Source organism: Lycium ferocissimum, chromosome 7 (genome assembly GCF_029784015.1).
Source record: "Lycium ferocissimum isolate CSIRO_LF1 chromosome 7, AGI_CSIRO_Lferr_CH_V1, whole genome shotgun sequence".
NCBI lineage: Eukaryota > Viridiplantae > Streptophyta > Magnoliopsida > Solanales > Solanaceae > Lycium > Lycium ferocissimum.
In genome coordinates, this window is record NC_081348.1 from 8,714,610 (window position 1) to 8,726,169 (window position 11,560).

Below are 11,560 nucleotides of genomic sequence, written 5' to 3' on the forward strand. Positions count from 1 at the left end.
TTTTTGTCAAAACCTCTGCATATTATTCTTGTACCATTACATAAACCATTTGAAGCCTCCAAATTTCTTAATAACATGATAGACACATTTTTCTTCAAAACCAACCTGTATACCAATAAAAGATTTTGTATAATTAGATGAGCAATTACCAGTGTGTACGTCAGAAAATTGGGAATTTATCATGTTGTCACAAGATTGATACAGAAACATAATGCCAAAAGAATAATATTTTGTCCACGTTAAATACTTCTGACAAATATTTTATTTATGTTGGGAACAATATTAAGTATTTCATAATTGACCATATTAGTAAAGATTTAAGAACATACCTGTGCGGAGGCAGACCAGTTGGTGTTAAAGTATTTAAGTAATCTTCCTGATAGTAATTGTTGGTATCATCCTCTGCAGAGTCAAAACGAAGAAATGTTACTTTCACCGGGAAACTTGAAAATTAACAACTCATTAGTTGATCAACATATTCATTTATGCTAGCTAGGATAGCCCTTTCTATCATGTATTTTGCACAACTTGCGTTTACATCTAACGACGGAAATATTCCCCTTATTAAAGCATCTTCACCGGTACTATCTGTTACACCTTGAGAATTTTCGCGTCGATTACGTCGTAAGCAAACTAATGTAAGTCCAGAGAGGCTATGATACCCCTATCAGGTTAAAGAAAGACTTTTGACAATCATTAAGCATGTACCCTAAAGGTTCCGAGGCCAAGACAATCGAAGAAAGTACTCTTCGTGAAAGATTGTTGACTGGGCAGAGATACGGCCCAACATACGAACCGTAAAAGTGACATACGGACCGTCTGTCATGTCTGAGAGGCATAAAACAACATCAGAGAGTTGTGCAGAATTTTGGTCAACATACGGTCGACATACGTACCGTACGTATGACATACGAACCGTATGTCCACCGTAAGTTGTTTGTCGGTGGAAAAGTTCCAACTTACATATATTTGGCCCACTTTGTTTTTTTCCCATTTTTCATCACCAATGACCCTAAATACTCTCAAAAACCCTCTCCACACCTCTAGAACCTTCCCCACACTCCATTTACATAAATCCAAGGCAAATCAAAGATCAACATCATTAATCCAAGGAAATCAAGTGCAAGGAAGCTCTTTAGAATTGCTAGAAGTCAAGAATTTCTTTGGAAATGGAGCAAGGGTTTTCTTCAAGTGAAGCATTTCCACCTAAAACGCATTTCTACACAATCAAAGGTGAGTTTTATGATCATTTCATATTATTTAGAATATTGAAGGGTTGAAAGACTTGGATTATAGGAAAAGGTAGAAAATGGGTTACAAATATAAGAATAGTGGTATTCGTGAATAGTAGTTTGACATGGATCATGATTCTTGAGGTATTATGAGTGAAATCTTGTTGTAAATGATACAAATGATGTTAAGGAGGTATTATATGAGAACAAATACGATGTTATGCCATAACTATGGTCATGAATCATTTTGGTAAGGAATTGTGGGAATTGAATAATGTCGAACTTGACAAAGTTATTGATTATGATATTATGAATGTAATTATTGATGTTGGGAATTGTTATAGCATATGGAGGAAGTTGTAGAAACAAAGGAGATGCTGCCCAATTTTTGTTAGCTTTAGCTTAAGCCTAAGTATGTCTTCAATTATCTAATCTTAGTACGAATTCCCTTGAAGGTAGAATCACAAGCTTGAGAGGCACGCAATTAGACGATAGAGTTGAAGACATACAAAGGTATGTAAGCTATTCCCTTCTCTTCCAAGGCATGATTCCTATGACATGACTTGTTATATCCCGTATTTTTGTACAATCGGGAAATTGGAAATAATTGTGGCTTTTAAGAGATAAGGCCATATTTGATTTTTATTTAACATGTAAGCTGGTCATGGGAAGTATTGATGCGAAAAATTTCGAGGGAGGCTAAGGGCAAAATTGGAAATTGGGAAAATGGTTTCATGAATTACGAAAACTAGCCACAAATAATTGGGCTTGAAAAAAAAAGGGGGGGGGGGGGGGGGGCCCATGAAGTGGCCGGCCATGGTAGATGGCCCAAGCCCATGGGGGATTTTAATCCAAGTATTTAAAAAGAGAGGGGCATTAATATTTCATGCCATTTCAAGAAAAAGAAAACTTGGAGAGCTCAACATAGGCCATTCGGCCAAGAGCAAAGAAAAAAAAAAAAAAATCTTGGAGCCTTCAACTTTGATTCAAAAACTTGTCTCTACTTGAATTCCTATTAAGTTCAAGGTCCTCTTCAAGATGATATAATTATTTTGGCAAGAAACTACCTTTTGTGGCAAGTGGAAGAATTGAGAAAAGGTAAGATTTCTATGTTTTTATGTTATGGAATAAGTATATATGTTATAAGGATTGAAATTAGATGAGGATTATGGAGTTGTGATGTGTGTGTGCATAGCCGTGTATGTGTGTGGGTGTGTACATGGCCGTGTGCCATGGTGATGAAGGGAGGAGATGAATTAAATTCCATTTAGTTTGTTAGTTGTGTTGTTGTGGTGTTTGTGATGTAAATAAAGGTTTAATGAATCAAGTTGGTGTTGAAAATGGTTGTGGGTTGTTATGGGAAATTATGTGATTTTAATAAAGATTTTATGTAATTGTGGAAGTAAGATTCAAAAATGAGAATTATTGTTGTCATTAATAAATTTGGAGGAAAATAATGCGATTTAGTAGTTTTGTCGCATTTGTAGAAGTTTCGGATGGAATATGGCATTTGGTGGAATACTTGAATTCGTGAATATTGTTGGAATATTATTGAAATATGTTTGAATAATTTTGAATTAGTTAATGGATATGGAAAATGTTGATATTAGTTGAAAGTATGAAGTTGGAGTAGAAGTTGTGACAACATGAAGAAAAGAAGACTAGTTATGTACGAATGTGTTTTGTATTAGATGTTGATGTTGTTAGCATTGTCGTTGGTATGGTTGTTGGTAATACGAGCCGAGTTGAATTCTCGGGGCGGCGAATTCTGTGGAAGATGCTTTGTTTCGTAAACAAATAGTGAATTAAAGATTTGAATTCTAAAAGTCTTACTATTGACAATTGGTAAACATGACCATTTGTAGATTTTGGGCGAAACGGGACTTGAATTTGGAGAAGCGTAAGCAGCGGAAAAGGTATGTAAGGCTTACCCTTTCTTTCTCTTGGCATGTCCTAGATGTGATAGGCTATGATTTGAGCCTCGGGGATGACTCTACTCTTAGAAATCCGAGCTTATATTTATCCCTTTTTCATTCGGAGAATTGAACTAAATAACTTACGCTTTATTGTAAAGAAATGTTCAAACGTCCGTAACTTTTGAAAATGAAAGCGGAATGCCTTGAAATCTTCGAGGATGATCCAATGGCACATAATGACTACGTTTTTATGTTCGTTACCCGACTTGACCCGAGGTGGGCCCACAGTCCCCGAGATTTAATTGTATTGTTCTATTTGCCTTATTTCCGTAAGATAATTAAGGAAACCTTTGACTATTGTTCCGAATTTGATATAAGTGTACGGTAACTCGGATATGAGCATTGGTTCGACTATTCGATATAAATGCTTCGGTACGGATGATCTCGATTTAAATATTTTGATATAAGCATTCCGATGTAAATATTCCGAAATAAATATTCGATATATATATGTGTTCGACATAAGTATTCGATCTAAGTATTCTTTAGTATAAGCATTCCGACATGATAACTCGGTATGAGTATTCGGTACGAGCGTCCGATATAAGTATTCGACATGGGTGTTCGACATAAGTATTCCGGTATAAGTATTCGGCTACGAGTATTCGGATATGAGTCTTCTCGACCCGAGCATTCTTTATGAGTATTCCCTGTAAGCCTTAATGTTCTTCATGTACGATCTCGGATCGCTTAAGGAGTCCGAAGAGGTTTCTGTATTTTAAAATGCTCATAACTTTCCGATACTAACTCGAAAGAACCCGAAACTTGTTCTGAATCCTCTGATGTCGGTCAGTATACCTATCCATTGAGTCTGGATTTGTGTGCATAAGGTTTCTCACTACTCTGCTCGTGCAAGGCTCAATGTATCTTTCACTGCGTCCCGAGCCAGGATCTGTTATCGCGCGCGTGCCTCGTGTGTCATTCACTGCGTCCCCGGCCGGGTTCTCGTTATCGTGCGAGTTCCCCCCGCATTGTTCACCGCGTCCCTCATAGGCGGGCCGGGTTGTCTATGTTCATGATATGATGATATGGGGACGGTGGCCGTGATGGCATATGATCTGTCCGTTCACCGCGTCCCGTCTAGAGGGCCGGGTTCTGTCACCGCGTCCCTCGGCCGGAGGGTCGGGATGATATCGTGATATGTATATGATAATAGATGGTGCGTATGCATAATTTGCGATACCGAAGGTATGCATTTTGATATTCGGATAAGCTATGCATTTTACGTACCTACGATTCGATCATGATTCCGTATGTCTTACCTCTGCATTTCTGACTTTGATGAGGCTCCGTCTACTATGCCTCTGTATTTTCGGTTCTGACCACGAATCTGTCCCGTATCTCTCTGTACGTCTGACTCTGACTACGAATCTGTTCGATATAGCTCTGTACGTCTGCGCCTGATTACGAATTCCGTCCGATATGAGACATCATCTGAACCTTCTGTACGATCTGTAAACTGTCGGATATGTGCCCTCAGCGAAGCATACGATATGTTATGTGCTCCGTCCGACGTGTGAGACCCCGATGCATTCTCGTGTATTCGCACTCTTCGGACATGCGATCCGTGATTGTAAAATAAGCATTTCGGTACTTTGACGACTCGTTTACTTTCTCGTACTCCTTCGATATATGAGAGGTACGTACGATTTGTGTCCGAAAAGAAGCGTCCGTATTTTGAGTAATGTACTTATCTTTTAGTCTTGTCTGTCTCGCTTATGGTTCTCGTTTTACGTATTGCATGCCTTACATGCCCGCACATTTTCCGTCTTCGACCCTCTTGTCTTGGGGTCGCGTTTCATGCCGCGCGGGTACTCCCGCATGAAGTTATTATAGAAGATGTCCCGGCGAAGATGGCAAGCTCCATTCTCCCGAGGGCTGCCCAATCGAGTTTGTTTGTTATGATTTCGGATTTATATTAGAGACTTTGCGAGACGACGTCGTGGGTATTGATTGTCGGCGTACGCGGCCTCCGTGGCCTGATATGTCGGTCCGTGTTATGTAAGGAAACTTTGCATAATTATAGATTTGTTCGATTTAAAGGCTACGAGAAAGGAGATTGCTGAAAATTTTGCTATGTATTTTATCTTATTTGATTTAAAAAGTTTGGCGTGACTTTGTATGCGGTAAGAGTCTGAGGGTTCGCTCGGCCCTAAGTAAGGGTCGGGTGCCCATCACATCCTAATAAGGTTAGGGTGTGACATGACTCCCTTTGTCTCTCCATGACTTTCTTACATTCCGGAAAATATGAGTCAACATTATATAGGGCTTCTTATGAGATAAAAGAATAAGAGATATGTTATGAATATGATAATGGTAATGATGAGCCTAAGTCTAGAGATTCTAAAGCCTATGATACGATATTCTCACGAAGTTCATGCTATGAATATGATATGACATTTTACGAAGCTAATGATCATTATACGATTCCTTAATGTCATTTATTGTTGCCAGACCCACCTAATGATGCTAGTTCCTTCAAGGTGAGGTATGGTGATTATGATTACTCATAATGGAATCGGGGGTTCTCGGCGTTACGTCACCCCGATATAGTTATAGATTATCTTTGAGTTCTAATGCATGTTTCATGATGAATGTATGATGATGATAAGGTTATGATGAGTTTATAATAAGTATATGATGATGAGATTCCACCGTGCCTAGATGGTCGGACATGTCACCGCGAAGGCGGGCTGCATACGATTCCACCGTGCCTAGATGGCCGGACATGTCACCGCGAAGGCGGGCTGCATACGATTCCACCGTGCCTAGATGGCCGGACATGTCACCGCAAAGGCGGGATGCATATGATTACACCGTGCCTAGAGGGCCGGACATGACACCATTAGTGGGTGGCGTATAATGATTACCCGGACGTGGGTTAATGACGATGGCATATGTGATATGTTCATATATGTGAGATGTATAACACGTGTTTACTTTTAAAGGTTAGTCAGGTTATATCCTCATCTCATGCTTCATGATTTCTTTATTATGCCAGTATTATTCATGCCTTAAATACTCAGTACAATGTTCATATTGACGTCCTTTCTTTTTGGACGCTGTGTTCATGCCCACAGGTAAACAGGGAGGTGACCCAGATTCATAGTAGCTAATCAGCGGACTTTTGATATATTATTTTGTGTACATATGTTTTGGACATGACGGGGTCCTGTCCCGTCCTCATGTATAGTACTCTAGTCGAGGCTCATAGATACGTACGTGTGGGTAGTAGATGTTCCATGTTGACTACATTGTACTTTTGTATATCAGTTTTGCAGCCGTGAGGGCTTATGCATATAGATATGTGTTGCCTTAGAGATTATACATGTTTAGGTTGAGTATAATGATTAGTCTAATGAGTGGTGCTCAGTAGTCAGCGCCAAGTACCCGTCATGGCTCCTAGTCGGGTCGTGACACTATCACTATTATTTTCGATGACCAATTGTTTTGGAAGAAGTACCAAATCATCTCTTATTGTAAGTTCATCCCCGTTAACTATATGTAGTAAGAATTCACTAAATGTTGGATCTGTTCTTGCCCTAATACTTCTTGCTAACTTAACCCTTTCCATCTGATGCCACAAGTAGGATTTTACCAAACATGCATTTACTGTTTCAGCTCTGGTTCATTTTGAAACAACTGGTAATACTTGACTAAAATCACCTCCGAAAACTATTACTTTTCCACTAAAGGGTTCACTAACATCCAATATGTCTCTAAAACTCCTATCATCTGCTTCAATTGTGTGACGGTTGGCCATAAGTGCTTTATCCCAGATTATAAGCTTTGCTTCTTCCTTTTTTTTAAAACCAATTTAGCTCGACCACTTTGTTTTGACATATGTGTGATTGTCGTATTAGCTGTTTGAACCAAAGATGTCAAATATAGAATGAGCTATACGTCCTCCTGGTAAAAAGAGCTGCTGCCACACCGCTTGTTGCTAACGCTATCATGCCTCTTCATCTAATATTCGCAAGTAGTGCACGGTATAAGAATGTTTTCCGGTTCCTCCTGGTCCATCTACAGAGAACAATCCTGCTTCGCCTGAATCGACTCTTTGTAATATAGTCTTGAATCTTGCTTTTGCTCAGGATTTAGCTTTGTTTGTGCATCAAAATCTTCGGAAGTTACTGTTATGGACTCTTCTTCCATTATTTCCCTTTATTCTGATATAATTCCATTATCCAGCCCATGGTCAAGTTTAGGTAAGTCATATTTTTCAATTCTTTTATCCATGCTCTCTAAGAAATAATGGATGTTTTTCAGTGTGCATTGAAGTTGAGCAGTATGAGAATTGTTATTTATTCTTTTAAAATCCTCAGACATGTCTTCGTAATAGGCATCCCAGAGCTTTCTAACATCCGTCGGATAGTAGTGTACCAAAATTGTTGCAAATAAATTTCTCAGAGTTGAGGGAATTTTGAAGTGGATTGCTTCTCGTAAGCATTCAGAAATGCCATTATCTGATTCTAATAAACCTCTTTCTTTTGCAGCTTCTTTGAATGTTTCACACATTCTTCCATTAACAGTCAGCAACGATTCAAATGAAGTCCGTCCTCTCACGTGATTCAATCATAATCTCAAATAGTACCTTTCGCCTTCTCTTGGGTTAGCTGCAACATTAAGAAAAGAGAATTAAAAGATTAAATTTTAAAAATATACAAATATTATTAGTGTTAGTATTGATGCCTTACCAACAACTATTCGTCCAATTACTGATCTTGTTTTTCTTTTCGTCCACTGCTTACACTGAGAGTTCCAAACATAAAACTCTAGAAATTCCTTGTATAGGTACTTTCACGCTTCACTATCTTCACTATCTCTCGAACATATTCGGAAATACTCGGTGAGCAAGATTAGCGAGGCATATTCCCATGCAACAACATTTCGCAAATTTTGGTTGCTCCAATAGCACACTACGACATGAAAAATAGTACGTATTAAAAAGAAGAAAAGAATATTTCGTACCATTTATTTTGAGGAATTCTTTTCATTATAAATTCTTAGCTAACAACAATTCACTGTAATCCTATAGTACTGCAATTCTACCAGTTAACTAATCAGAAAACTACATTTGTTTCGGTCTTGGTTTCACAAACATTTGTTCACTAAGTACAGTTCAGAAGATTAATTCAAGATAGTCATGAAGCAAGATTAAGCCGAACTCAATAGTATAAAAAGCGATCTTAAACTAAAAAATCAGCATATCACAAAAAGTGCAGCCTCAATAAATAAGTTGCATCATAAAAAAATACAACTCAATACAGTTGTATGATCTTTATATCTATCTATAGGTTGGAAAGCTATTTACTGTTACTAAGCTAACTGACAAACAAATACACCTCATTGAGAGTAGTTGAAACTGAGGGATAAAGCATCTAAATGTTTCATGTTTTGAGTTTTATCAATTCTCTGATCAACTCGGTCTGCTAGCCAAATATACTTATCTATCGATCAGAGTTATAAAGGTGGGAAATTTAATTAGAAAAGACAAATACAGGGCATTTGGATTCTGACAATTCCAACAAAAAGCAGGCAATTTATTTTGCATCACCGAATGTTCATGGTATACGTATGTAAACATTTAACTCATTATTGCACTTTCAATTATTCTTAGGATTTGGACAAATTTTAAAGACTATCAGAATTGATTATTTCATCAAAAGCTTAAAATAAACATAGATGTTGGATATAAATAGTTTACCTGATTGTCTGTTCGGGAGATGTAGTTGAAGGTTAATGATCGAAGTCTACATTTCACTAAGATTGAATTCATAAATTCTCCATAGTGCTTGGCGCAGACACCCAACATGCATCTTGAAAGGTTTGAATTTCATCAACAACTTTTTCCCCATCATCGGATTCAATATAAACGGCACACCTATCATGTCTATATATACTTGTAGAGATACTTTATTGCTTTCACTCCCGGGCAAGACTCTAAATTGATGTGACAAATCAATTGTATCGAGTTAGCAAATAAGGATTATATGGCACAACCCACTAATTATTCATTCTCATGCCATGGATATTTTCGGTCTTTCCATCATTTCTTATCTTATTAATAGGATATCCATTATTTCCTTGTATTGATTTATTACTAAATGGTCGAGGATAATGACTCTTGTACTGACCATCCTTCATGCATGAATTTGTTGGACGATTTTTTCCGCATGGACCGTGCATCATATGCTTGACAATCAAAGAGTGATTTACCTGAATAGATGAATCTTGGGAACATATGAGTAGATTCAAGCATGTTAGTTACAAATAACACAAATTTTAAATCACATAATCTCAATTTTACACTCACTTACAAGAGACAATCTAAGGTAGAATTTTCTTAAAGTAAGCAACTTGAGCTGGCGTAACATTATTATTAATTATGAAACATAAGCAAAAACAATATTAAATAGATAAGACTTAATACCTATTTTCTGGTAAAAACTAAAAAATAATTAAATTGCGTGAGATAGCTTATATAATAAGAGTAACATAAGTGTTCTTTCAATTTTCAGAAAATTGAATTATTGCAGGAAAGCCAAGATGAACTGGATATTGAATCCAATTTCTGAACCGTTTGGACGAACTCATGAAGATAATCAAGTGCAAGAACGAATAAAGCAAAGCAAATTGTCAAGTGATTCTGTAAGTTACTACCTAATCCATATCTTTCTTCTTTAGTTGTTGTCTTTTTCCAGAATACATTCTCTAAACATGGTCTGACATTACAAATTAATTATTAATATTAGATGGTGAAGAAACAGAAGTGAATTAAGAAGAAACAAAGCCTCAAGGAAGAAAAAAGCTACTGCAGATGATGTTAGTTGTTAGAATTAACTAAGGAATCACAACATGCAGGCTCACTAAATTCTAACTGATGAAACCATAGTGCTGTAGGTAAGCGATAAATATAGAGAACTGATGAATCAAAATATAGTAGTACGTGACAAATATAGGACATCAATGCAAATTTCATAGAAGAAAAAAAAAAAAGAGATGTATGCAGACGAAGAAAAAAAAAGAGATGCTGGAAACATACGCTGAAGATTGTAAGCAGTTGTGAGTTCGACGTTTGAAAAAAAAAAAAAAGAGAGAGAGAGAGATGTTGTTCCTTTTATAGAAGCATTTTCAGAAACTACTACATCATAAACCAAAAAGGATTCGAACTGCTAAGCCTAAAAGAAGAACACCACCGACCATGGAAGGAAATAAAAAAGAAGGATTCCTTCATTATTTCTATTAGGAGACGACCTATGAGGGTTGATTTATTTTTTCAGTTTTAGATTTTTCCAGCCGCAGGGTTTTTAGGATTTTTTATTTTGACTAAAAATAAGGAAGGTTTGTATTAGGAACCAAATTCATACAGTAGTCCATATAGGTTTTCCTAAAAATAAGGAAGGTTTATATTGGAATTGTCTAAAAATAAGGAAGGTTACGTTTGGAACCAAATTCATACGGTAGTCCATATAAGTTTTGATTACTACGGTAGTTTTTTTTTCCCCTAAAAATAAGGAAGGTTTATATTGGAGTTTTTATTTTGAAAGGAATTATATATTATTAGTGTTTAGTAATAATATATGTAAGAAATTAGTAAATTACAGTTTTATCTATTGTAAAGACTTTTAATGAAGGACAAAAAGTTCAATCAACATTTCTAAGGTCCTTCACACTTTTAATATAATATAGATTAAAAAATGAACTTGCACAAGTAAAATAATATCTTCAATAAGGGAATAACACCAATTAAAATAAGAAAAAGCCTTATAAAGCGAAGTACCTTCTGCATGCAGGATTGGATAGATCTAGAGAGATTCAATTTAGAGCAACATTCTTGCATTCAAATCCAATAGGAATCGAAGATCTAGACTGAAGGCGTAATACAGAACTGAAGAAGCTAACGTTTCTAAATCTTCTTGTGTGGACAGGAAATAGCATTATATTCATGCAGTTCTGTTTGGACTCTCTATATAGTTAATTAATGTAACGAGTTAAGCTTCTTGTTTGTGCAGAGCATAGTATTGGATTTAGACTCAAACTTAGAGTCCATTCTTTGTATTTGTGTAGGTTTTGCATAACTCATTCGTATAAATGCAAATATAGTCTACTATAAACTCTTCATACGAATGTATATTTCCAACTGTGTCCTTTTCTTATTAGTTTTTTGTAAACATTAATATAAATAATTAAGGATATAAAAGTCGATCAATATTTAGAGGATATTTTCGTCGTTCAACATATAGCGAAAAATTATTCGTGCTTTTTTAATAGATGTAGATATAGATTATAAAATTTTGGTTTAGGAGTCATTGTGTAAGACTTGGAGACTTTGCTGAAAAAGACAGTGAG